This window comes from Vulpes vulpes, chromosome 14, assembly GCF_048418805.1.
Source record: "Vulpes vulpes isolate BD-2025 chromosome 14, VulVul3, whole genome shotgun sequence".
Lineage (NCBI taxonomy): Eukaryota > Metazoa > Chordata > Mammalia > Carnivora > Canidae > Vulpes > Vulpes vulpes.
Genome location: NC_132793.1, coordinates 5607293 through 5634246, shown reverse-complemented (window position 1 = coordinate 5634246; position 26954 = coordinate 5607293). Strand labels below are relative to the sequence as shown.

The 26954-nt window shown below is 49.0% G+C and overlaps 1 long non-coding RNA gene across 2 annotated transcripts; it reads right to left on the bottom strand.

Annotated features, from left to right (window-relative positions):
- Positions 1 to 222: 222 nt before the first annotated feature.
- On the bottom strand, positions 223 to 26954 carry LOC140595333 (uncharacterized). 2 transcript variants are annotated; one of them, XR_011996856.1, is made up of 6 exons: positions 26760 to 26954; positions 10606 to 10705; positions 5948 to 6113; positions 2601 to 5407; positions 1303 to 1389; positions 223 to 814 (listed from the first exon to the last, which is right to left on the bottom strand). It is a non-coding gene; the product is annotated as an uncharacterized lncRNA (long non-coding RNA). The 2 variants fall into 2 exon arrangements; XR_011996855.1 differs by having other exon boundaries at positions 2601 to 6113.

Below are 26954 nucleotides of genomic sequence, written 5' to 3'. Positions count from 1 at the left end.
CTCTGGTCTACTGACTGTTTCTGCCTACATCAGAGGTCTGCAAAATAATAATAATAATAATAATAATAATTTTTTTTTTTGGTAAAACGTCAGATGATAAATATTTTAGGCTTTCTATGCCTTCCATATGGTTTCTGTCAGAATTGCTCAACTCTGTTCAACTCTTCATTGTAGCGTGAAAATAGCCATAGACAAAACATAAACAGCAAGTGAGGCTCTGTTACAATAAAACTTTATTCATAGACATTGAAATTTGAATTTCATATAATTTTTGAGTGTCACAAAATACTGTCCTTCTTTTGATTATTTTCCCCCAGGCCATTTAAAACTGTGAACCCTTTCCGTAGCTTGTGGACTGTCCAAAAGCAGGTGAAAGGCCTACAGTGGCAGTGGCGGTGGGCCACCAGTGGGGGGGGGGGGGGGGGGGACACCCAGATCCAGATGCCACTGTAACTTTTAACCAGTGAATTCCCAGGGAGCGAAGCCTTGCAGAGAGTGTAGTTTGACGACTAGTAGTTGAAGGCATAAATTACACAAGGGGGGGAGGTAATGGTTAGAGACGAACTTGTCAGAAAAATATTAAATTTGCAAATGGGTTTTATTTGCTCTGAAGTGTCATTGCTTTTTCTCCCCCGCTGAATGTTATGAAATGCTAATTAGCTCCCATCACAACCACGGTTCACAGATCCGTTTGATGTCCTTTGTCGGGGTGTGTACACAGCACTCCACACTGCAGCCCGAAATAACTTGGCTCAGCCACGGACAACCGCTCAGCTCCACGTCACGGAGACCGTCCAGCTAGGAAGGGACCAAGCTGGCAAGAAGAAGTAAAATCAACCTCGGAAAAGTCTTGTCCCAAGTTCGTGTTGCTGGGCTGGGAGTGAGAATTTCCAGGGGACTGGAAAGTAATTCACCCGTAGGAAGTTCACGTGCTGGGGAGCCCGACACACCAGGTCTCCCCTGACCTCACCAGGGGGTGGTGCACAAGACAGAGCACCCTCATCTTTCTCTGACCACAGGTTTCATTGTCCCTCCTGGGCACCCATGGAGTGTTGGTGAGCAAACCCCCTGCCACCCAGTAGAGCTCTGCACACCAGAGTCTCAGCACAACTGACACTGGGAACAGGATACTTCTCTGTGTGGGGGTCCGTCCTGGGCCCTGTAGCATGTCAGCAGCATCCCAGGCCTCTACCCACCAGATGCCAGGGGCCACCCCTCCACCCCCCTTGGTTGCAAAATAAAGAAATGTTTCCAGGCATCCCCAAATGTCCCCTTGGGGGCAAAATTGCCACCCACTCTCACCCTGGAGGAGAACCGGCACCAAAGATCAGCCATCCTGAATGCAAGTCTTCAAACTCTGGTGAGCCTGGGATGGAAGTTTCACTAGCCCTTGGCAAAACAAGAAAGAAAGAAAAAAAAGATACCAGAGTGAGTTTTTTACAGAGTGAAATGTGATTGATGTGAAAAAATCTTTTTCTGAGATTTTCCTATTTGGGCCTGCAAAAATAACTTTTGTGAAGTGATACTAGCAGATGGCAGCCTTTTTTTTTTTTTTCCATAAATGCTTATACCTGGCAAAGGCAGGAGTTGGCAGTCTTATTCAACCCACACATTTTCTTTTCTTTCTTTCTTCTTTTTTTTTTTTTTTAAGTTTTGCTGTAGTGAAATTCCAGGTTTGGGGAATGGCTGCGTCAGACAACTGTAAGAGGGAAATTGGGTTTTCCAGTCTCTCTCCTAAAGAACTCCCAGCTCTAGCACTTCCTAGCAATTTGGCTTAGCTTTTTTTTTTTTCCAACTAGATGGCAGAGATAGTAATTGTGCCCATCTCATAAGACTTTGGGGAAGCATAGGCTTCATTTATATCCTGAAGATCCTTCAGCTTAGAGCCTGTAATTCATCCAGATTCACGTAAACCCGGGATAAATGTGAGGGATTATTATTATTATTGATACCTTCCAGGTCTTTAGGGTATATATAACAGTGCGGTTGTATCATGCTACCCAGGGGCTCCATTTCTGGCAGGTTCTACAGCCCGACACGTCATCCCATGCCAAATAAAACAGGGAAGGTGCCTCCTCACCTCTGCACTCAGGGAAGCGCAAACCCTTCCAACAGTGCTTTCCCCCTGCAGACCTGCCCCCGATAGAGCACATCCAGGGAGAATTACTGACTCACAACCTAGTTCCAAAGAACCAACATGTTGGTGCTGGCAGAGCCCTTTAAAGACGCATGTCATTCAAACGTCCGCGGCACTGCTAATTACAGGGTAGGGGACATGCGGGTTGCAGGAGGGAGCAGGGGGTGGTCAGCGGCCTCCTGCCCCTTCCTTTTAAGCGCTGCTCATTGTGAAATGTTTATCTCTCGCTGACAATCCTGGCGGCTGCACCTCCTCACCAGCTTCCAAGTCGGTGGCTGTGCCCCCCAAGGGCCTCTCAGCTTGGCTGGTCCCCCCACTGCCTCTCCTTTCCCGGCCCCCTGGGTGGGTGATGGATGGGGGGGCAACCAGGTGACCCCCCCCCCCTACCCCGGGGCATTTGCTCCTGTCCTCCCAGGCGCCCGGGTGCCGATGACATCCGATGTTCGGGGTGGGGGGGACTCACCCACGTTCACTTTCCGTGGAGGTCAACGTCCTGATTCTCAGAAGAGGAAAACAAGAACATGTGAGAGGCTGTCTCCCCTGGAGCCACGGCCACGGGAGGAAAAGTATAAATGAGTCAGAAACACACGGATGAGATTTTCCCCATGGAAAACCTCAAAAACTATCTAAGAGGCAATAAACTTGGACTGTGTCTGTGCTCCATGTTGAGCAGCTGAGAAATTGTGACATGGCCAGAGCGGGGACATCCTCATTCCAGATGGCCCCATCATTCCTTCGTTCATTTGACAAATAGTTACTGAGCCCTCCGACGTGTCCAGCGCCGGGCGGGTCGCCGGCAGACAGGACCCCGGGTGGTGAGTGAGAGTAGACGGTCAGGCTGGGGGGACGGGTGGCCACCAGGCAATCCGGGGAGTTCTCCTTGCGAGCCGGGCTCTGGGGGAAATAAAGCAGAGAGATTTATGGAGTGTTGAGGGGCTGTGAGGGACCCCCTTTATTTGGGAGTTTGCCCAAGGCTCTCTGAGGAGGTGACATTTGACCTTTCTGACTTTCCATCCATGTGGCCTGACCTAAAATCACAGGGCAGGTGGGGGAGATGGCATTTGGAGGAAGGAAAGAAAGAACAAGCTTGCAAAATCAGCAGAAGGCAGTGCCTGACTTTCTAAGGGCTTTTTTTTTTTTTTTTAAGATTTTATTTATTTATTCGTGAAAGACACACACACAGAGAGGCAGAGACACAGGCAGAGGGAGAAGCAGGCTTCCTGCAAGGATCCGACGTGGGACTCGATCCCCGGACTCCAGAATTGTGCCCGGGGCCGAAGGCAGACGCTAAACCACTGAGCCACCCAGGGATTCCCTTCTAAGGGCTTTTTAAAAGTGTTTCCTCCCCCTTAATTATAAAAGCATTGCGTGTACGTTGTTTCAAAATTCTAAAAGCAAACATCTTCTCCCTTGGGAAAGTTTACCAACAGCTACCTGAGTCCAGTTGGCTTTAATGTCCCATCCTTCTTGGGTGAGATGGATGAGGGGAGGAGGACGGGCCCGGTGGAGCAGACCTCCTGTGGGGCAGAGGACGGTCCCCGGGGGGCATTGCTTCCCCCACCGCCCCCACAGGAGCTCCCCAGCCTCGGCCTACCCACACCGATTACTCCTCCCCAGGAGTCCCCCAGTTCTCATAAGAGTCCCATGGGGACTGCACTTCAGAGTTTGCCCCTGTTCTCAGTAGATGCACAAACTGTGTAAAGCAGGAAGCAGTTAGATGGGCGACATCTCAGAGACGTGCAGGGACTTGTCCAATGTCCCCAGCTGGCAGGTGCCAGAGCCAGGACTCAAACCCAGGCCTTCTGCCTCCAAGTCTCAGATTCTCTCCAGCCCCCACCGCTCACCCTTCTTCGAGATGGAATCCACCTGCCCGTGAGATGTCCGAGCTCCGTGGTCAAGGACATGCACAGCCTTTCCCAAATCTGCTCTGGAAAATCGGCCCCGGGCGAGCAGGTCTTTCTGGGGAGCAGCCCCAGCGGGGGGAGTTGGCCCCGAAGCAGACAGCCTCGAGACCAAGAGAACACACAGGGCAGGTGACAGAGGTGTCTTCTTTTGAAGGAAGCCTGCAAACGGAGGCCTAGGAGGGGCAGGCAGGACACCTCTTCTCAGCCCTGTGTTAGCAGAGCCACCTGCCCTTGGGGTCCCAGCACCCTCTGTCTCCCCAGGTCTCACTGGAGTCTGGGGATGGCCGTGTGCTCTGCTCCCCCGGGGCACCCACCGGTGCCAGCCATATCCAGTCTGCTCATTGTCTACCCCGGGCTGCGGACCCCAACCCAAGGTGCAGGAGGCTAACACGGCTGTAAACCGAGGAATTAAGGCGAGGATTTTCTTGTAAAAAGGTTTTTTGCCATTTCTACCAGTTTGAGTGCCAGCTTCTCACCTCCCATCAGGCCCGCTTCCTCCATCCTCACTGCTGATGTACAGCTATCTCGTGACCTGTCTTCTCCTCCGGGCACTCATCCCCACACTTCTGGGCAGCTATTAAGGGATTTTCCTAATTCCTAATTCTATATCCTTGAAAAAAAATCTGACACCTGGTGGATTGAGATTTTTATTTTATTTTATTTTATTTTATTTTATTTTATTTTATTTTATTTTATTTTATTTTATTTACTTTGCCTTCTACCTCAAGGGTTGGGAAACTTGCTGTAAAGAATCAGACAGTAAATATTTTAAGCGTTCAGACCATCCAGCCTCAGTTTCAACTGTTCGCCTCACCTGGCCTTTGTAGCATGAAAGCACCCTTGGGTGATATGTCAGTAGATGAACGAGGTTCACCCAGAGTTCAGGGGGTGCCAGCCGGGAGTCGACTCTGGCTGCTGGTAGAAGAGACATGGGGGAGCCACAAGGCTGTGTAGAGTGAACGAATTAATGGATGAATGAACGAACGATTGGGGGAATATGACGTCTCCTTGGGACCGGCTGTCTGGGAGCTCCACGGTTGTCCTGCTGAGCATCACCACCCAAGGGGCTCTTTGGAACTCGTCTCCCCCTGCTGTTGACAGCATGTGGTTGTGGCCTCAGGGTCGCTCAGGGTGTGCACAATTAGGACGGCAGCGTTCACCACCTTTAGAGAACTTTTCATCTTGTGCCTTTGGGGTCATTGCAAATGCCTATAAAATCTCCCAGAGAGGCACGGGGAGTCCCACTGTGTCCCCCACCCGGAGCAGAAGCACAGCCTCCAGCCCAGCTGGCCTGCATGATCTCCACCTCGGTCTTGGGGTGACTTCCCCGGGAAGAGTCGAGTCCGTGTGTTAAAATCCAGGATCCCTGCATGGGAGAGGGCAACATTCATGACCTTCCTCCCAATTACACCAACCCCCCTCGGAGAAGTGGGGGCAGGGAGTATGACGCCCAGAGATTCCCAAGACATTCTCAAAGAGATTTTCATGAGAACTTCCAACGCTGGCTCTGGAGTAGCAACACTATTCCTATAACTACTTCAAGGACCTCAGGACTGGATGACCTCTTCCTCATAACTTTTGAAGTGTGCGGACTTAAAAAAAATTTTTTTTTTCCCAACATGCACTGATCATGGGGGCTGAGCTCAGGTGCAATTAATTGTATTGCTTTCAGAAAGATGGATTTCTTCGCCTTCCCAAATTTCTAGGTCCCGAGCGACTTGGCCATTTCAGTAGGACGCAGGATGGTGCGATCCTCACTTTACAGACAGATGAAGCAAAAGCAAACATTCGAAGAGGCTGCGCCTTCCCCTCCATCAGTGACCCCTGCTAATCATTCTCCCGTTACAATCTCCACATATCAACTCTGCCCCCCGAGGAAGACCCCCTTCTCTCACCCAGATGATACCTCTTGAACCAAGTTGAAATCAAAACTCCAGCAGATTTGAGCTTGTCCTAGGCAGAAGCCGTCGGGAAAACGGTTTCCATGGGTACAGATTTTGACATTATCAACTGCAAATATTCAGCACCCCAGGATGACAAAACTCCAGCAACTTCAAAGCTGTTAAGGATAGCTTTAGGGCAAATTTTAATTAAAATTAGATAGCATATATGAAAAGCATCTAATTTGTACTCTATAAAAGAGTTTGGGAAGCACAGCTCGGGAGCCTCAGGACCGGGGCTGTAACAATTATGCTGTAACTTTTCACAGCACGATCACAACATGTTAATTTGTTAATGAGTCAGTCAGAGCAGAAGAGAGAGCTCCTGACGGGGAGGAAAACATACAGATTGCATTTACATTTCTATTTTTAAATAAATTAAATGTTTCAAGTCAAACTAAAACTTCACATGAAAGTTTTGGATTTCTACTGATTTTTTTTTTTTTAACTCAGATTGCCTGGTGAGAGGAGAGTACTAAGATCCTTGGGATTTCTTGGAGAGCACTAAGTGATTTCTTTATTTGAAGGTGGCTGTAATTACATACGTGCTAAATGCAGCCATTTAGAGGCGATGAAAAGTAGCCTTTTTTTTTTCTCTTTTCCTTTGTGAAGTTCTGGCCCTTGTAATAAACTTGGACTCAGGAAGGAGGGAAAGTGAGGACGGAGACCACTAGACGTTCTCAATGTCTTCAAAAGAAAGAAAATTGAAGGAGGAAGGAAGGGAGGGTGAGCTGGGGTGGGCCTCAGGGGGTGCTCACTCGGAGTCCTGGTGACACCTCCTTTCTTTCTGCACCTGAACTGCCTGGCTCCCCCCCACCCCACCCCGCCCCTGCCCTGGACGACTTAGGCTGAACTCATGAAACTCAAGCTAAGTGCATCTGATAAAAATCCACCTGACACAGGATGTGCAGAAGGACACGCAGCGTGCAAAGTTGTTGTGGCTTTAAGAGATTTCAAAGAGATTGTTGAACTTTTGCAGATTTTACAAAACACGCTCATGAGAAGACATTGCAGGGGCCTGGAGGGGCTTGTCCTCAAAGCAGCTCCACCTGCAACCTCTCCTTGCTCTTCACCAGCCCCGAGGAAACAGATACCAATTATCAGTCTGCATCCCAGAGAGGAAGGGATTGAGGCACAGAGCAAGTACCTAACTTGTTTGGGGTCACACAGCTAATAAGTAACAGACAGAGCTGAGATTGGCGTTGATGCCAGAACCTGGGTGTTCACCTCCGCTGGTCCCTGGCCCTCCAGGGAGGGGTCTCCTTCACTCAGTCTTCTAAAAACACTCACTAAGCCCCTCAGGGCCTCGGTCAGTTATCACAACCTATTTTTACCTGCTCAGAGTTCACAGGGGCAAGTCCACAATGGGGCACAGGGTGGGCCTGTGCACCTGCGAGCCCCAGTTCAGACCTCCTGCTGGTGCCTCATGAGGCCCTGCATGCCCTGCACTGGGTGTGGGAGCTCCTGCTGTAGGAGATGCCGGGCCGCCCCCAGAAAGCCTGTGGTCCATGGGCAGAGCTGTAAGCAGAGTGGTGACCTCTGCGGTGGTGTGGCCCATACCAGGGTCACAGGAGAAATCGCCCCGTGGCCCGGGGGACTGGGGGGATGGGCAGGGCAGGTGGGCTGCTCCAGGCTGGATGTCCTGAGGCTGGAGTTGGAGAGAGGGAGGCGGGGGTGGATACGGAAGGTGCGGGCCTGGGACCCAGGGACTGACACGCATTCATCCAGTTGCTGATACATCAGGGCAGTTTCAGCTGCAAGTGATCAAGATCCCCTAAGGGGAAAGGGACGGGCTAGCTTGTGTCACTGGAGGGGTCCCGGGAGATGCTCACAAGGTGCAAGGACAAGCTGGAGGAATCCGGGTCCCTGGGAGGGAGCAGGGGACTCCCCATCCCATGACATCCCTCCAGCGGCCCATCTCCATCCCTGCTGGTCTCAACCTGCAGCCTTTCTGCCTCATTCTTGCCTCCAGCAAATGGCACTTCTTAGGGTAAAGAACACCGCTGACGACAACTCTGGCCTGTCCCCTCAGATGCCAGCAGAATTCTTTCTCCCAGCCAGTGCCCATCAGTCCCAAAAGAAGGTCTCCTTGGTCCAGCATGGCTTCCATGACAACTCTTGGACCAATCACTAATGCAGGGACATAGGCTATTATGATTGCCCAGCCCGAATCTTGGGCATGGTCCCAATGACGAGAGGGCAGCGACCAGAAAAGGAAAATAGAAAAGTTTGCTAAACTGGCTACATACATACATAAAATTAGACTGATTTGTCTACATAGCCTACCAGCCAATTCATTCCACTGGGTAGACTAGAGCATAAGGGACTCACCACCTTCATTCACAGGAAATTTACAATAGAGCTTGAGAGACAAGTAATATTTAGGTTTTTAAAAAATATATTTATTTATTATTTTAGAGAGAAAGCGATAGAGAGAGGGAGGTGGAAGGGTAGAAGGAGAGAGTCTTTCAAGCAGATTTCCCCTCTGACTGGGGAAGCCCCAACCGTGGGGCTTGATCCCATGACCCATGAGATCATGACCTGAGCTGAAACTAAGTGTCCAACGCTTAACTGACTGAGCTACCCAGGCGCCCCAATATTTAGTTATTTAAAATGATCTCGAGAGGCATCTGGATGGCTCAGTCAGTTGAGTATCTGCCTTCAGCTCAGGTTATGATCCTAGGGTCCTGGAATCCAGCCCTGCATCAAGCTCCCTGCTCAGCCAAGGAGTCTCTTCTCTCTCTCAAATAAATAAATAAATAAATAAAATCTTTTTTTTTTTTTTTTAATCTCAAACCTTGGACTCAGCAATGGAGTCTTAGATATACCAAAAGCATGAGCAATGAAAGAAAAAAAATAGGAAAAATTGGATTTATTAAAATAAAAAACTTTGAGGTATCAAAGGACAATATCAAGAAACCGAAACAGTAGTCTACAGCACAGCAGAAAATATTTGCAAATCATGTATCTAATAAGGGTTTTCTATCCAGAATATATAAAGACCTCCCAAACTCAACAAGAAAGACAAATGACCCATTTTAAAAAGTGGGCAGAGGATGTAATAGACATCTTTCCAAAGAAGATGTGCAAATGGCCCATAAGCCCTTGAAAATAGTCTCGATCTCATTAGTCATCAGGGAAATGCAAATCAAAGCCATCTTGAGATGTCATTTCATTCCCATGAGGATGGCTATAACAGGAATTTTTTAGAGAGAAAAATAGTAAGTGTTGATGAGGATGTGAATAAATTGGAACTTTGGTGCACTGCTGGTGAGAATGTAGATGGCGCAACCACCGTGGAAAACGGTTTGGCATTTTCTCAAAGGGTCAGCGTGGCATTACCACACGATCCAGGAGTGCAATTTTGAGGTAGGTATGTGCCCCCAAAAACGAAAATGGGGGCTCAAACAAATACTTGTCCATTAATATTCATTGCCACATTATTCACAGTGGCCAGAAGGTGGAAAAAAATCTAATGTCCACCAGCATATGAACCTATAAGCAAAGTGTGGTCTATACATAAACTGAAAATATTAGTCAGTCATTAAAAGGGATGGAGTTCTGATGCACTGGAACTGAATTCTGAAACCATTATGCGGAATAAATTAACCAGACCCAAAGGACAAATATTGTATGATTCCACTGATAGGGAACATGTAGAGGAGGCGAATTCATAGAGAAGAAAAGTGAATTCCAGTTACCAGCGGCTGGGGGACGGGAGGGGGAGTTTATTGCTTAATAGGCACAGAGTTTCTGTTTGGGGTGTAGAAAAAGTTTTGGAAATAGTAGTGATGGTTGCACAACACAAATTTAATTAATGCCAGTGAACTAAACAGCAAATTTTATGCTGTGTGGATTTTATCCCGCAAAAAAATTTTTTAAAAATATTTTGTTTATTTGACAGAGGGGAGAGAGAGAGAGAGAAGGAGAAGGCGCACAAGCAGGGGGAGGGGCAGTGGATGAGGGAGAAGCAGGCTCCCCACTGAGCAGGGAGCCCCATGTGGAGCTCAATCCCAGGACCCAGAGATCATGACCTGAGGCGAAGGCATTGGCCTAACCCACTGAGCCACCCAGGCGTCCCCCTCACAACAATTTTTTAATATGATCTCTAAGAGTCGTACTAAAGGGGACACCTGGGGGCTCAGCAGTTGAGCATCGGCCTTCAGCTCAGGTTTTGATCCTGGGGTCCCAGGATTGAGTCCCACATTGGGCTCCCTGCATGGATCCTGCTTCTCCCTCTGCCTGTGTCTGCCTCTCTCTGTGTCTCTCATGAATAAATAAATAAAATCTTTTTTTAAATTTTTTATTTATTTATGATAGTCACAGAGAGAGAGAGAGAGGCAGAGACACAGGCAGAGGGAGAAGCAGGCTCCATGCACTAGGAGCCCAATGTGGGATTCGATCCCAGGTCTCCAGGATCACGCCCTGGGCCAAAGGCAGGCGCCAAACCGCTGCGCCACCCAGGGATCCCAATAAATAAAATCTTTAAAAAAATAAAAAGAGTCGTACTAAAGAATCCAGTCCTATTGCAGGTCTTGAAACCCCAAGGAAAGTCACTGGAGGAAGCTTCTTGAGTTACTTGCTTTTCCTCTCTCTGGGGAGCACATTGTATTGATCTGCCTACCTCCATCCCATGGGGAGTCATAGAAGAAAATCCAAACACAAACACACATGCGATCTTTGGCTTCACCCGTGCTGTCCCTGAACTTTGAGCTGCAGTTGACCTAGAAGGAATGAAAAGAAAAAGATCTCTTGGACTAAATTCTCTTGAGGTGATAGCTGAGCTGGGCTGAGGGTCTGGTCTGGCTCCGCCTGACACCCTCTCGGCCAGTTCCAGGCTTATTCTACAGCAGCAGCCCCTGCATCAGAGGGTAGAGCCCCAGATGCTACTTTCTATTTTAGTTTCTGGCATAAGGGCCTATGTCAGCATTGTTTATTTAAAAAACAAACAAAAGCCCGAAGGTCAGATAACAAAAGGTTGAATAAATGAATCACGGCACAGTATGTAACGACATAGTCTGCAGCCACAAAGAGTGATGTTGCAGAACCAATATGAATAAGCAAATTGGTTGTACAAGCATATACACCGTGCTAGGCCCTGTGTAGGCATCATCATATTTAATTCCCCCTCCCAGCTCCACTGTGGTGAAGGTGATATGGATAGCCCCGCTTGCAGAGGGGTAGACTGAGCTGCAGAGAGATCACATATCTCTTTCAAGGTCATCCAGCCAGTCTGGCAGTCCTACATGACTCCCTGTCTGTTTTCCAAATCTGGCACTTCTTCTTCTTCTTCTTCTTCTTTTTTTTTTTTTTTTGAGATTTTATTTATTTATTTGAAAGAGAGAGTGAGCAAGAGCAAACACAACGGAAGGAGCAGAGGGAGAGGGAGAAGCAGACTCCCCGCTGAGCAGGGAGCCCAACACGGGGCTCATTCCCAGGACCCTGGGTTCATGACCTGAGTCGAAGGCAGATGCTTGACCGACTGAGCCACCCAGGTGCCCCCCCAAATCTGGCACTTCTAATACCTGCTCCGGGGTTCCTTAGGAATGCATCCAATGAGTTGGAGAGACGCTCACAATATATTTAGTGGACAAGTTTAAAACATGTATATCTGAAAGAAATTTAATAGTGGACTGATAGGCACAGAATAAAACACGCAAGGATATAAACTGAGAGTTTACTATTAGTTGTGCCTTAGAGGTAGAATCAGGGGTGACTTGTATTTTTTCCTTTGTGCTTATTTATATCATCTAATTATTCTATTTCTGTGTTGCCCAATTCAGTAGCAACTAGCCAGATGTGGTTATTTGAATGTTAAGTAATTAAAATTAAATACATTTAAGGACGAGTCCCTTAGTTTCATTAGTCACGTTTCAAGGGCTCGGTTGCCACACGCGGCAAGTGGCTCTCATGTTGGCAGGGCCAACGTAGAACATTTCCGTCATCCCAGGACATTCTGATGGCACCGATCTGTAGTGACCATGGATTTCTTAATTACGTAGAAATATTTTTCAATACAGCTTTCAAGAAGCAGAATAGAAGGCTGTTCAAAGCTGGGTTTGCCTCATGCGGCCACAAGGTGAGGCTGGAAGGGAGATCAGAGAGGCAAGTGCAGAAAGGTCTCTTGGGAAGAAGCTTTAGCACAGGTGTGGGTGGGATGGGCTGGCTCCCTTCATGGTCCTAGATGGCTACAGACCTCCTGGGCACGTCATCCCAACACCACAACCTCCAGAGGCCGAGTGAGACTGGTACTTCTGACACGTCTGTTTTCAAAGCAACAGAATGTTTCCCAGGAGCCCTTGGGCAGCCTCCGATCATGCCTCACCGCTAAGTGGAATAAGGTTGCCACCACTGGCTTAGACTGATCAAATTCACTCTTGACCTGGCGTAGGGTTGTCTCTCCTGAGGGGTAGATGAGACAGGGGAGCATGAATGGTCACTGAATGACCAACAGTGTCTGCTACTGATTGCAAGTAACAGAAAACTTGCAGAAGCTCAGTTTTGGACTCAAATAATGGCTGGTGCTTCCTATGTGTCTGTTTTTGAAGACCGAAACAGTCTTGGAATCAGTTTACAAAATGGCTGCAGAAGCTCTGGGTGTCACATCCTCACCACCATCCGGGGGAAGGGAGAGATGGTAGCCTCAGCAAATGTCTTGCATGTATTACTGACTCTAATTTGACTCACTGGGTGCTTGCATGACTCTGGATCAATCCTAGACGTCTCAAGTTACCCTCAAAGTATGAGCTTAGGACGGGGAAGGGACATCCCTAAGGCCGTTGGTGTACTCTTTATTAGAAGCTGAGAGGAGCAGATGAGGGGCAGCTAGTGATAGAGTCCCACTGCCAGCCGGCGACCCAATAGCACAGTCAGGCAAGGCAAGGCCTTGGAGGCCACCTTGTTCCGTTTTCTGAGAGTGGGGTCCTCCCTGGGTGTGGACAGACCTGGCCAGTGACAGGGGGGCCTGTGATAGTGAAGAAAGCGAATAAAGGAAGGGTTGAACTTTGTTTTTAAATTTTGACAAGGTTGACTCCTTTCAGAAGTTGCCTGGGCAAGGAAAGAAGAAAAGAATGTCTTTCAGAGTTGCCTCTCAGTGAAAGGACCCATTTCTCTGAGTGTTTGTCTAACCTTTTCTTTAACCAGGAAATTACAATGGGATTACCAGTTTTCTGCAAAGAAACTCTTCAGGTGACCTTCTCTGGGGAGAAATTTGAGTGGCACCATATACAAGCTGCATTATTTTTGCCTTAATGGATTATCCATGCCGAAAGAGATCTCTCCGTGTTCTTCTATATCCTGCTGTCCCTCTATATCCTGCTATGTCTACCTCACTGCTCAGTCTCTGTGTTTATCAGTTTACCCACATTTCATACATCCTTCTAAGCATTCACCTGTCCATCAGTCTGTCCATCCATCCATCCATCTGACCATCCATGCATGTATCCATCCGTCCATCCGTCCATCCATCCATCCATCCATCCATCTAAATGTTCTGTTTGTTTATGACACCTTTATGGATTTTCATCTAATTGGAGGTCTTTGGGGATGGTTGACTTGCTCCCCACTCTGCATTGTCCCTGAGCAGACACTGATTCTTCACAGTGAGAGCTGGATCAGACTATGAGTCACTTATTGATTTCTTCAACCACTATCTATTGAGCACATACTGGTGGTTGCCAATCCAACCCAATCCCCCCCTTTTCGTTTCAATATCCTTTAGCTTGTCCAGGAACCACCCTTTGGGAAGGTGATCACATTCCCAACTCAGGAGTCAATCCTAATTGTTCTAAGCCAGCCATGGCCCCATTCTCTTTGCCAGCCATTACTTTAGCCATGGGTGCTCGCTGGTTCTGGCCAATGAACTGCTTGGGGGCTTTAGGGGAAGTTTCCCTTGCTCTTGCAGAAGAAAACGGAAAGAGGGGTCCTCACTTCTTCCTCTAGAAGTTACTGGATCCAGCAGTGATGTCTGGAGCCACAGCGGGCATGTGTGACTGGGAAAGGAGCTGATCTAAAGACAGACTTAGGTTCCTGAGGAGAGCAGAGCAGAAGGATGGCTTCTGGCATCTTTAGGCCACTGCATCACCTCCCTCTGGAGTTGCCCTTCCTCAGGCATCTCATTTAATGAAATCATAATTCTTCATTATCTTTACGCTTCACGGAGATAGTATGTGCTGTTAGTTGCAGATGGAGGCACAATTTGGGTAGCAGATTCCAACTCTCTTTTCTAAAGATTATAAATTGTGGCTTTTTATGCCTTTTTTTTTTTTTTTGGCTTCAGAAAAAGTCTAGAGTGAGCCTCCACCTCTGACTCTATTACATTTTCATGCCAGAGACAAAAGGATTCAAAGTGTATGTACTTTCACTCTCTCCTTCTCTTGCCTTCTAAGTGGAGCTGATTCTAAGCATGAGTGTTTTGTGGTGGAGAGAGATGTGGGTGGTGGAAACAGAAGCTCTGGCTCGGCGGGTCTCTCTAAGGAAGGATGCACAACTCTTCGTATCAAAAAAGAGTCAGAAGGAGGGCTTGGCTGAGACAGGACAGGCCACGCTTCTAACACATGCTCCCTCTACCCACGCTTCGGTGGACAGAGTAAGTCTCAGGGAATCGCAGGGTCCAGGAGCAGGAAGGGGGTACTGCAGAGGAGGAAACGGGGACATTTGTCAAACACTCTGTCACAGAGAGCCTGGGACTGGGACGAGGGAAGAGAGAGGGACGGAAGCCCTTAGAAAGTTGGACTGCTTGACAGGCTGAACAACCCCCTCTGAATCCTTAAGAAGGTTCTAGTAAGGATAAACGTGGCTTTTCAAGGCTTTGGGGATTCAGTGTGTATTTCCACTGAACGCAGCTCCATGTGGACACCAGCTCAGAGGGGAAGTCGGAACGCCCCTCTGCATTTGGGGCGGAAATAAGGCACATCTTGCCATCGACATGTACAGTTAATAGGGGATGTCCCTCCACTCCACCTGCAAAAGCTCTTGTTAAATTGAGTTCTGTGTCCCAATTGACAGCATCTTAGAAGCAAGGAAATACAGCAATCAGGGCTCTGAATAAAAAACAGCCTCCCTGCAGAGAAGGGAGCAGGGGAAAGAGGGGGGGGGGGTCCGTTGAGCTTCCACGCCCTGCCAGGCTCAGGACCAGGGCCCCAGGGCATGGGTCTCCCTGGGGTGTCACAGAGTCCTCAGGTGACTCATGAGTGACCTGACATACAGGTAAGGGGTCTGGGGCTCAGTGAGGGGTAAGGCCTGGCCAAGGCCCAGTGGTCAGGACAGGAGCACAGCAGGGTCCTCCCCCCGGTGTGTCTGCAGCAGGATTTCTCAACCAGGCCACATTGTTGACACAGGGACCGGGGAGTCCTCTGTGGTGGGGGCTGTCCAGTGCGCTGCAAGATGTTCAAAAGCGCCCCTGGCTTCTACCCATTACCTGCAGGGAGCACCCTGGCTCCAGTTCTAACAATCCAAATGGCTCCAGGTATATCAATAAATGTCCTCTGGGGAAGAGGAGGAACAAAATCTCCCTGGCTGAGAACCACTGGTCTACACAAAGCACCGAAGACGAGAGAGGGCACTCTGGGGTTCTGAGCCCCTCACCCCAAAATACTCCCCCCTGACCCGTTCTGGGTGCCACTGATGCAAACTTGTTGAATGTGGGAGGTGCCCCCCTGCCAGCCAGCTCAGTGACATGCCTTTGTCCCACCCCAGCATCCGGCACTGTGCTTTAGAGAGCAGAGTACCCTAATAAAGTCAAAAAAATTGAATAGAATGGCGCCTGGGTGGCTCAGCGGTTGAGCGTCTGCCTTTGGCTCAGGTCATGATCCCAGGGTCCTGGGATCAAGTCCCACATTGGGCTCCCTGCAGGGAGCCTGCTTCTCCCTCTGCCTGGGTCTCTGCCTCTCTCTGTGTGTGTCTCTCATGAATAAATAAATAAAATCTTAAAAAAAAAGTCACTACTGCCTTCCCAGGGTGTCCTCCCTCTTTTCATAAGGACCCGGGTCATATTGGATTAGGCTCCCACCCACGTGACCTCAGCCTCATGTAATGCATTACGTGCAACAACCCTGTTTCCGAATAAGGTCACATTTGGGGATTAGGAATTAAACAGGTGAATCTGGGGAGGGACCTCAGTTTCTCTGTCTGTAAAAAGGAGATGACAATAGTACCTACTCCACTTGCAGGGCTGTTTATAGGATTGAATGAAGTGAGACTCACCGCGCCTTTAGGTCTATATCTGGTCCACAGTAATCACTCATCACACAACAAATACATGGATATCCCTGAACAAGGGGTGGATTTGGGAAGGTCACAGCAATGCTAATGGCCGGGCTGCACCCTGGCAGCTCCCAGACCCGATGGCATTAGCCATTGCATTTGGTTTGGCCCCCAGTGGCGCCCTGACATTTAAAAATTGGAAGGCTTCACGCAAGAATGTAAATTCCTGGTTTTGTTTGAAAAATCGGGAGATCTGGCCTGTTCCCAGCCCCCACCCGTCCACGGGCTGCCTCTGAGTGCCTGGCCCCGCTGGGTGCTAACCGGTCAGGGGGTTTGTGCAGCTCCTTCTCGTCTCTTAGCAAATATTCATGGCCTCTGGATCCCCAGTTCCTCTGGGGTTTCCGGACTGGGAAATAGTCTCAAGGTTCAGATAGGGTCAGAAAGGCCACCCCTTCCCAGGCGGTCACGGGGGAGCCCGGCTCAGCCCCACCTCATCGCTGGGCCCACCCATCGGCCCCAGGTAAACCCCACTCCCTGGGGTCCCAGGGGGCACTTCCAGCAAGCTCGCTTTCTCCTTTTGAGTTTTCCCAGGCTCTCTCAGCTCTCACTTTACATTTGCTTGATTTTATCTCATCACGACAGCAAAATGTGCAAAAGCATTTGGAGAATTGAAACCAAATGTGCAGGGTGAGCAGTTGGCGGTAGGAGACCTGCTTCCCCCAAAGTCACGGGGGGTCTCGGGGTTGCCGCCAGCGGCCGCCCAGGTGGGTGGGTGGGTGGGTGCTGGCCACGTGGGGTGTGGCCCTGGGTACCCCTGGTGGAGGGGGGACCCGGGACCCGGGCATTTTCGGGCTCCAGGGACGTGTACAGATAACACCACAGTCTCAGCATGTTTGAAAGAGCAAAACTGAGACTCAGAGAGATGAGACCTGTCACATGTCCCTCAAAGCAGCAGAGGAAAAAACCTGATGTGGTTTGGTCCATTCCCTATAGACTCCTTCCTGGTTTACGTGGGACTGGGATTTCTTTCAGATAAACTTATTTTAATCCATGTTTGCTTTGGGCGCAGACACATCCATGTTAAAGCTCCAGCTCTGCTGCCAAAGATACTGAAAAGATTCTCTTTGCCGTCCCAAGCGCTGATTTCTCTGGCAGTACGATGGGAGGAATAAACACCCCCCTACAAAGGTCTTCATGCTTTCAGGATGGATGAATTTGGCTGCAAGCAACAGAGCTGAGTCCTGGCTGCAGAGCAGAAAGCTGCCCACAGGAGCTTCTGGCACCATCCAGCAATTATTTATTGAGCATCTACCACATTGTCTCAGACCCTTGGCAACCGGGCTGTGGTGCAATCAAGGAACATTCGTGGCAGAGTGCTGGGTGACCATGGTGGAAGCCAGGAGGCCAGATGGGATGGCGGAAACAGGGCAGAGCAGGGAAGCTCTTGCACTAAGCTAACATTTCTCCACCGGGGGTGACTTTGCTCCCCACCTCCCCCTGGGAGCATTTGGCAATATCCAGAGACATTTTTGGTTGGCAAATTGTGGGGGTGGGGAGCATGGTAGCCGGCATCTAGAAGCCAGGGAGGTGCTAAATAGCTTACACTGCCCAGGACAGCCCCCACCACAGAGAATTATCCCGCCCAAATGTCCCTGGTGCTGAGGCGAGAGGTCTGGCCTGAGGGGATGGCCCTGGAGATGTGGACAGGCTTGAGAGGGAGCTGCTAGTTGAAGCGAATGGGACGTTGGGCTGTGGGGGGCTCTCTGTGTTTGACTTGCGCTGTGTTATATTCACGGGGCTGGCTTGCTTCTTCTCTGTCCCCATGTTCCTTTCTTGCTGGAGAAACCAGCTGTAGGAGCACCGGGAGCAAAGCCCCAGGACCCTCTTGCTGCAATGAGCCACCCAGCTCCCTCGGGGTAGGAGGGGAACAGACAGCAGCAAATGCTTTCAAGATTCAAACTCAAGTCCTGTTTTTCAGGTTAAAAAAGTTGGGCGGGGGGAGAGGCGGGCAGTTGAGAGTTTATTGAATAACCTCCTGATCTTTCCGTTTCCATGAAAGGGAGCTTGTGTCTCTCTGGAGATGAATGTGTGTGCCTTTGCTAAGGGAAAGGCGAAAAAATGTCCTGAAACTATATTCCTGGAAACTTTCTCCTTAATTCCCCAAAAGATGTGAACCTAAGCAACCACTAAATACCCAGCTTGGCACTAAGAAAACTCAGTAAGTGGCTTTTAGGGAAATAAAAATAAATGGGAAAAACCCCAAACAGGAAATATACCCATTGGGTAGAGCATTTTGGTAGATGGGATCTTGGTCTGGAACCAGAAAGCAAGACTCGGCCCCTGCCTTGCGGTCACCCATGGTACCCACACCCAGACACATAGCGGCATTCATCACTCCACGTTTACTTGGTGCCACAGAGTCCTGAGCCCCAGGCAGAAAATCGGTGGTACTGGGAAGAAGTGGCCAGTCCCTCTCCTCATGAAGCATTTATTCATCTGTCATTTAACAGACATCGCACTCTTGTTCCCTCACTTACAACTTCCTGGGATTCTCTTGCTCACTCATCTGCTTGTTTCTGTTTCCCTCCATGTGGAAGGCAGATTCCAAGGTGGTCCCCAACCGTCCTCATGTCCTCCCTGTGAGTGTGGGCTGGCTTGGGACACACTTGCAGCCAAAGGTGATGGGATGCCACCTCCATGATTGGGTTACAAAAACCGTGACTTCCATCTCCCTCTTGAACTCTCTCTATGGCCATCTCATCTTTGAGGTAAGCAGTCACCATGATGGTGAGGACAAGAGGGCAAGGAACTGAGAGCAGTGTCCAGCCAACACCTGGAAAGAATCTGATGAGCTCAGCCCAACAACCCACAAGGAGCTGGACCCTGCCAACACCGCTGAGTCAGCTTGGAAGTGGATCCTTCCCCAGAAGAGGGTGCAGATGAGATTTTGTCCCTGGCTGACACCTTGATTTAAGCCTTCTAAGATAACTGTTCCTTTTTGTGTCCCCTCTGCCTGTAAGGTACCCACCACCTGACTTAACCTTCACTTCCTTAGTGGAGCCTTCCCCCATGTCCCCCGCCTGGGTCAAATGCCATAACTCTTAGAGGACTGCACACACCTCTCACCTATTGCACATCATCGACGCATTTAATTTTGTTGCACACATGGTACACCGGGATTTACTCCCCACCATGTGGTACCTACCATGAGGAATGAGACAGGATCAGTGTATCCCCAACAATTAGCACAGAGTCAAATACATGATCGAGAACTCAATATATTTTTTGCTGGAAGCACTAATGAATCAAACAATATGCAAGAAATAAAAATAATAAAACATAAAACAATCTGGGTGTCAGGAGAGCTGACCTGGTGTGGGATGGTGCTTAAGTGGGAGCTAGGGCAGAAACACTTGCTATATCCTTGAGTAAGCCCCAGGGACATGGAAGTATTAGCTGCAGCTCTAGACAGAAGCCAGGTGAGTGCTCTCCGCATGCTCACTGCACCCACAGTCACGGAGGATTACCACTTTGGCACCCGCTCAAAGCTCCCTGCAAGTCAGGACTCTACCCCTCTGAGAGCCTAAAAACAACACCCAGCTTTAGCCTTGGAAAAAGATAGAGAGATCTGCCTATTAAGTGGCAGTGGGGCAAAGTGGGGCAAAGTGGAAGTGGGATCAGAAGGTCCAGAAACCAGGCTTTGGGGCTGTGTTCTTAGTACTGACACTCTTGATGTCAGAGTCTGGGTCCTTCTCTGCTGCGGGGGGTGTCCAGCAGCATCCCTGGTCTCTCTCCACTGGATGACAGTAGCATCTGCTAATCCATGAGTTAAAAATGCCTCCAGACTTTTCCAAATGTCCAATTTTTTTTCTAGGAGACAAATTCTTTCTGATTGAGAACCAGTGCTCTGGTGGACCATTCATTCATTCATTCATTCCTGAGCTCCCACTGTGTGCCAAGCTCTGAGGATGCCTCAGGGACAAGACAGAGGTGATCCTTCTCCTCCGGGGGCTTGCAGTGGAGTAGAAGAGACATGAGGAGAACTGAGAGGCCCGGATGAATCCAGGGGTAGGTGGTGCTAGGACATGGGACGGCATGTGCCAGCTCCAGAGAAGGGGATCGGTGCTCTCCTGAGTGCTGGGCACAGGGTAGGTGCCCAATAAACACACATTGCATTAATGACCACCTAAACTAACTAATTATTAGCTGCTGAGGGTGGTGACTTTGGATAGAATGCAGGGAGGTGTGCCCGCGGGGAGGTGGCATCGTGGCTGGTGACTAAACAGCTAGAAGGAGCACTGTGGGAAGATGGCTGGGGCCTGGGGTAGAGGTCCAGGCTGAAGAAGCAGCAAGTGTTTTGTTCCCCAGCTGGAAGGGGCTTGCTTTGTTCAAGGAGCTTACTTGGAATGTTCCTGATCCTCATCCACTTGGTTCATTGCGACCTGCATTTGGAGTTCAGCTCATATCTTGCTTCTTCCGAGCTTGCCAGCCTGGAGGAGCCTCGGGCATACCCTTCACCATGCTCTGTCCTTCTCCATGGCTCTGAGCACAGTCCAAGCCATTGCTTCTGTCTCAGTGGACCAGAGGCCGGCCACATCTATTTCTGTTCACCACTAGCCCAGCTTCAAAACTGTGCCTGTGATGCTCAGTATGCATGGTGAATGAATGAATGAATGAATGAATGAACTGACTGGAAAGCACAAAGGTAAAACCAGAGCTTCTGAGAACCAGGAAAGCCCACAGAAGATGAGTGTGGGCACAGTCTAAGCCTCTTGACCTTCCAAACTCCACAACCTGCACCCCGTTCACCCACTTGCCCCCAGGTCCTGGTCCCACTTCACTGGTGGGTTCCAAGAACCAAAATTATTTTCTAAAAGGTAGGAAGCCGATGTTATCTTACCAATAGGAAAGGATTCAGAGAATAAGCTTTCAGTTGCCATGGCAACATTAAGTACCAGAGCTCTGTCTGTAGACTTAGGAGCGTGTGTGTCTGTGTGTGTGTGAGCATCTGTGTGTGCGTGTGCATGAGCTTGAGGGGGGGGGAGGAATAGCACTGGAGTTCAGACAAACTTTGAGACATTGACGGGGGATGTGAGCTAAGTCTCCTGGATCTTGAAGGCTGTCAGAGGGTGCACTTGAACCATGTCCCAAATCCCAGAGTACTAAATCTCAGGGGACCGGTTTGAGGGCAAGTGTGTGGCTTTCAAACAACAATCTTACAAAAAAAACAACCTGGAAGAAAGGCTCGAAATAGAAGTCAATACTTCCAGCCTGGAGAGGCCGCAGTAGAGCAGAAAAGAAACATGCAGAGGAGATTTTAAGTCCTTGGTTTTACCTCTTACTATCAATTAGGCTTTCAACAAGTGACTCGGGCCCTCCAAACCTTTGTTTCTACATCTATAAAATGGGCGTAGTTATGATATCTCCTCTTCTAGAATAAAAAAGGATTGGGGTGGGGCAAAGTGCAGGGCAGGGGACAGCACGCGCAAAGGCCCTGTGGGGGCTAGAGAATTTCCTCGGGAGGAACTGCAGGGAGACCAGGGAGCCAGGTGAGCGAGGAAGAGCAGTGTGACACTCGCTGGTGGGACTGGCAGGAGCCGGACTGTGAGGGGCGTGTGGGGCATGACGGTGAAGGATGGTGGAGGTAGCCTGCAACCTGAGGACACAGGTTGCAAAGTAAGGACCCAGGACCAGCATCTTGGGACTTGTTAGAAATGCAAATTATCGGGCCCCACCCCAGGCCTCTTGAACTGGCAACTGGCAGGGGGACCCGCTGCCAATGTTTCCATAAATCCCTCCAGGGCATCTGTTTGATGCACACTCAGAGTTTGCAAACTATTGCTAAGAGCGATAGGAAATGGTTAGCACTTGAAGCCAGGCCTTGAGAGGGTCGAGATTCCATCCTGGAAGTCTCTTTTCTAGAGAGGTGGGGCTTGCTAGATGAGTGTTACTTTTGCTCAAAAAACAAAAATGGTACATAGGTAGGGTTGTAGACAGAACACAGGACGGGATGCCAGTTAAATCTGAATTTCAGATAACACAACAAATACTTTATTAGTATAAGTATGTACTGTGCTCTATGTGGCAATGCTACCACAAGCACCGAATTCGGACCCCCTGGAGCCCAGCCGGGCTGGTTGGGTAAATGACTAGTTTCCTTGCAATCTTCTGGAAGCGGGGAGTCATCTCTGAGATGGTGCCCATTGATACGATTACTCAGCACACCATCACTTCCAGGGGAATGGTCTCAGCTTCTACAAAGTGACTCATACTGAACTGATTAGTTTCAGAAAAAAAAGAAAAAAAAAATCTCTGACTGGTTATTTATTACTGGGCTGCATTTCAGACAGCTCCTGTGTTGCAATACTGGATTGATAGCTTTTTTGCTTGGCCAACCCCAAGCCAGGAGAGGAGCTGTGTTCCCATCCCCTTTGCCTGTGGAGCCCTCCTCATCTGCCAAGGGCACCTGTGAGGCTGTGGACACAGCCTTGTTTAAGAGAGGCAGGGGGACATCGTGACAGACACACCCAGGGCAGTGGGCATGTGCACTCCTGCTCCGTGATCTTTCCTCTTTCTCTCTTTTTTTTTTTAAGATGTTATTTATTTATGCAGGAGAGACACACAGAGAGAGGCAGAGACACAGGCAGAGGAAGAAGCAGGCTCCATGCGGGGAGCCCGATGGGGGACTCGATCCCAGGACCCCGGGGTCACGAACTGAGCCAAAGGCAGACGCTCAATCACTGAGCCACCCAGGTGTGTCTCTTTCTTCTTTTTTAAAAAACTATTTTTTAAAATTTATCTGAGAGAGAGAGAGAGAGAGTGAGAGCACAGAGGGAGAGGGAGAAGCAGACTCCCGCTGAGCAGGGACCCCAGTGCGGACTCAATCTGGACCCCAAGATCATGACCTGAGCCGAAGACAAATGCTTAACCCACAGAGCTACCCAGGTGCCCCTCTGTGGATCTTTCCTTTCCACTCATTGGCCAAGCTAAATACACCGTGAACCCCTTGCCTCTTAACATCAGCGTTTTTACCTGATTTCCAGGTCAAGGTCTCCTGGGGGGCTCCTGCCCAACCCCGTGCTCCCCTCTGACTTGCCAGATTCCATAAAGGCTTGGAAGAATGTAGACTGATGTCTGAATATTGACTCCCCTGCTTCCTGGCTGGAGGAGCTTACACGGGTTCCTTTATTCCTCTGAGCCTCAGTCTCCTATTCTCTAAAATGGGGATGAGAAGAATAGCCCCTCCATGGGAATTTTGTCGTGACTAAGGAAACGCCACCGGCCCCATGCATCTTTGGCACCGGAACGCATCAGGGGCCTTCTAGAGGGGCGTGACTGTCAAGCACCCAGATGAAGACAAATTAGGAAAATGGGCTTTGGGAAAATGTTACTAGAACACTAGGACTCCTTGAAAATTATTGCAGCTCATTCTGGTTTCACAGTATAGGAGCAGGAGGGGGAAAAGGGAAATCTCTAGCAAGAAATAAAGTCTTGTTTCTGTGCTTTTGAAGACCTGAGAAGGTTAATGTTTTCGTCTAGTTGGCATTTCGTTGTATGCGCTTTGTGTTTTAGTATCTTTCAGGAGCCTGGGGTTACGAACATGGCCATGGCTCCAAAGTCCATCTACTGGTGACCACTGTCTTCCCCGTGTAATTTCTTCCCTCTCTGAAGTTGTGTTGCTTTCATGTTATCTCATTTCACATAAATTCTCTTCTTTCCCCAGAAAATAAAATGAATCATACATCTACCCTTTACGAGAAAAGTGGGTTCATGTTGGAAACTAAGGGCAATAAAATGAGAAAGGAAAAAACAGGTCCCGAGCACTCAGAGAGATACTCCCTCTTTTAAAATAACATTTTTGTTCCTGATTGTTATCTGAAGCAAATGGTATTAAAGGAGAAAATTTGGAAAATAAAGATATAAAAAAGAAAATTAAAAATTGCACTACCCAGAGACAGTCGCTGTTCTCATTTCAGGATATTTCCTTACATTCTCTAACACGCACATGTCTACACATCTGAGATGTAGTCATATGAACTCCTTCCACTATTTGCAGTTTAGAACACAGTTTCTAACCGTTTCATTTCAAGCCATGAGCATGTTCCCACGTCAGTTTGTTCTCCTGGAAAACAATTACTTCGGTGGTTGCACAATGGCCCATTCCTTCCTGCGGTTTTGCTGCGATTTAACCATCCCCCATTGTTGGGCATGTAGGTTGTTTCTGGCTTTTCCCCGTTGCACACTGAGTGTATTCGCCCGCTAATCTGTGCCCTCATTCTGACTGTGGCCTAAGGACAGATTTTTCAGATGTCTGAGTCTTCAGAGAGTGCAACTGTCTTAAAGTTAAAATTAATTATGAATTTCCTTCTAATACTATGTCAATGCAAGTCGAGCTATTTGGAATTCCCAGGATGGAGGGGGGTAGGGGGTAAAGCAGAAGAGGTTTGGAATCCCTCTCTTAAATTCAATAATTCATGGTAGTATAGGCATGGCCGGAAACCCTACAGCTCTATCTGAAACATCTGTGCGTGTTTCACAGCAGCCAACACAAACAATGGTGCGATGAGAGCACAATGCTCCCTGTCAATGCCTAACACGAAAACAAGACAGCGCCAGCTTGCCAGGAGATTTTCTGGGGACATTGGACTCTGTTCTCGGAAAGACACAATTCGCTCGCCATTGCAAAACGTCCTCCTGGACTGTCCCCACGACGCTCCATCTACCCAGGTCTCTACCCCTTCGGATAGGATCCACAACCTCAGCCCCAGCCCAGTGGCAGCAGTCCTGGGATTTCACCCAGTTGCAACTTGGAATGGGTTGAGTGGCTGATTTTTATCTCGCATGAATAATGCCAGGTTCCCTGGGATGAAAGGGAATCGCACGGACGAGACTACAGACTGGGAGGGTGGTGCGCTCATGCCCCGGCATGCGGCACCCTGCCCTCCCTGCTGGAGACCCCTAGCTCAGAGCACCTGTGCCTTTCCAAAGCTCCTTACTCACCAGACACTGTTCCCAAGCCGGACACCACCTTCATTCCCGTCCCGGAGAAAACCCCAGGTCCTACTGTGTCACCCTGGGTGAGTCACCTAACCTCTGATAATTAACGCTACCTACCTTTGAGGGTTAATGTGAGGATTAAGTGGGCTAATGTGTATAAACACACGTAACAGGCCTGCCACGGAGTCATGAGTTCTGTGATGACAGTGTGAGCTCCATGCAACGTGAGACACTTGGTGGCGTTTGCTCCAGCATCTTCTGCACCTCCAGGAGTGGGTGCTGACTGTGTGCACACGGAGCCAGGACTCGCACTCCGAGCAGAGTGCCCAGCACACCCTGAGCGTTCCACTCATCTGTTTTGAACCCAGGACCACATGCTGCTTCAACCCGGTATAAGCACCCGATCTCTGTTACAGAGCACAGACGGGCTGCTGCTGTTTGTGATTCGCCGAAAGAAAGCCTGAGCGAATTCGTTTGAACCACCAGGGCAAAGACCCTTGCTTCCATCATCTTTTGAGCACTTACCACGTCGTGCTGGGACATCAAGAACCCAACCTCTAAAAAAAGACAAAACCAAAAACAAACAAAAAGAACCCAACCTCTGTTGTCTAGAGCAGCTCTTTCCCTTGTTGGCAACAAGCACCTACGGAAGATGATAATACGTAGATGGCTCACTGGGATCCACCAGACGGGTTTGAGGGCATCTGCACTGAGCCCGGGGGAAAAATGTGTTACATTTAAGCACTCTATAATTATGATGAGGAGGATAAAATACCAAGGATTATGGGGTATATTACTGACTTTTGTTTAGAATTTCCAAATGAAACTTTGTCACCAGGGCTCCTGGGTGGCTCAGCGGTTGAGCATCTGTCTTTGGCTCAGGTCATGATCCCAAGAATCCTGAGATCGAGTCCCGCATCACGCTCCCTGCAGGGAGCCTGCTTCTCCCTCTGCCTGTGTCTGCCTCTCTCTTTCTGGGTCTCTCATGAATAAATAAATAAAATCTTTAACATAAATAAATAAAATAAAACCTTGTCACCTTAAAAAAGGAAAAACAGAACTTTGAACTTGCTTCTGTAAATGCACCTCACTTATGTCCTCTTTCATGCTTGGCACAGTCATGCATTATTTCCGAGTGAGAATTTTGCTAGAGATATCTTGGAGTTCTTCCTTTTCAGTAGCTATATCAGAAATTTTGAATAAATAAGGAAGAAAAAATTTTAAATCCGTTGAAAAGGAACACTCAAAACAGGAAGCAGAAACAAGGGCGGAAATCACATTTGAATAATCCAAAGGTGTTTTTATTTTTTATTTTAAAGATTCTGTTTACCTGAGAGAGAGGAGGTAGGAGCAGAGGTGGGAAGAAGAGGGAGGGGAGGGGAGGGGGGAGGGGGAAGGGGGGGAAGGAGAAGCAGAGCTGAGCAGGGAGCCTGTTGCAGGGCTTGATCCCAGGACCCTGAGATCATGATTTGAGCAGAAGGCAGACGCGTCACTGAGCCCTCCAGGTGCCCCTCGAAAGGCGTTTTTAAAATGACATGTGTCAGGGATTCTCGGGGGGCTCAGCGGTTTAGCACCTACCTTCAGCCCAGGGTGTGGTCCTGGAGTCCTGGGATCGAGTCCCACTCGGGCTCCCTGCATGGAGCCTGCTTCTCCCTCTCTCTCTCTCATGAATAAATAAATAAAATCTTTTTTAAAAAAATGAAATGTGTCATCTTGCTGTTTGTCCAGGTCAAAGGCAAGAACGCCCTGTCTGGCTTTCCCCAACCACGCATT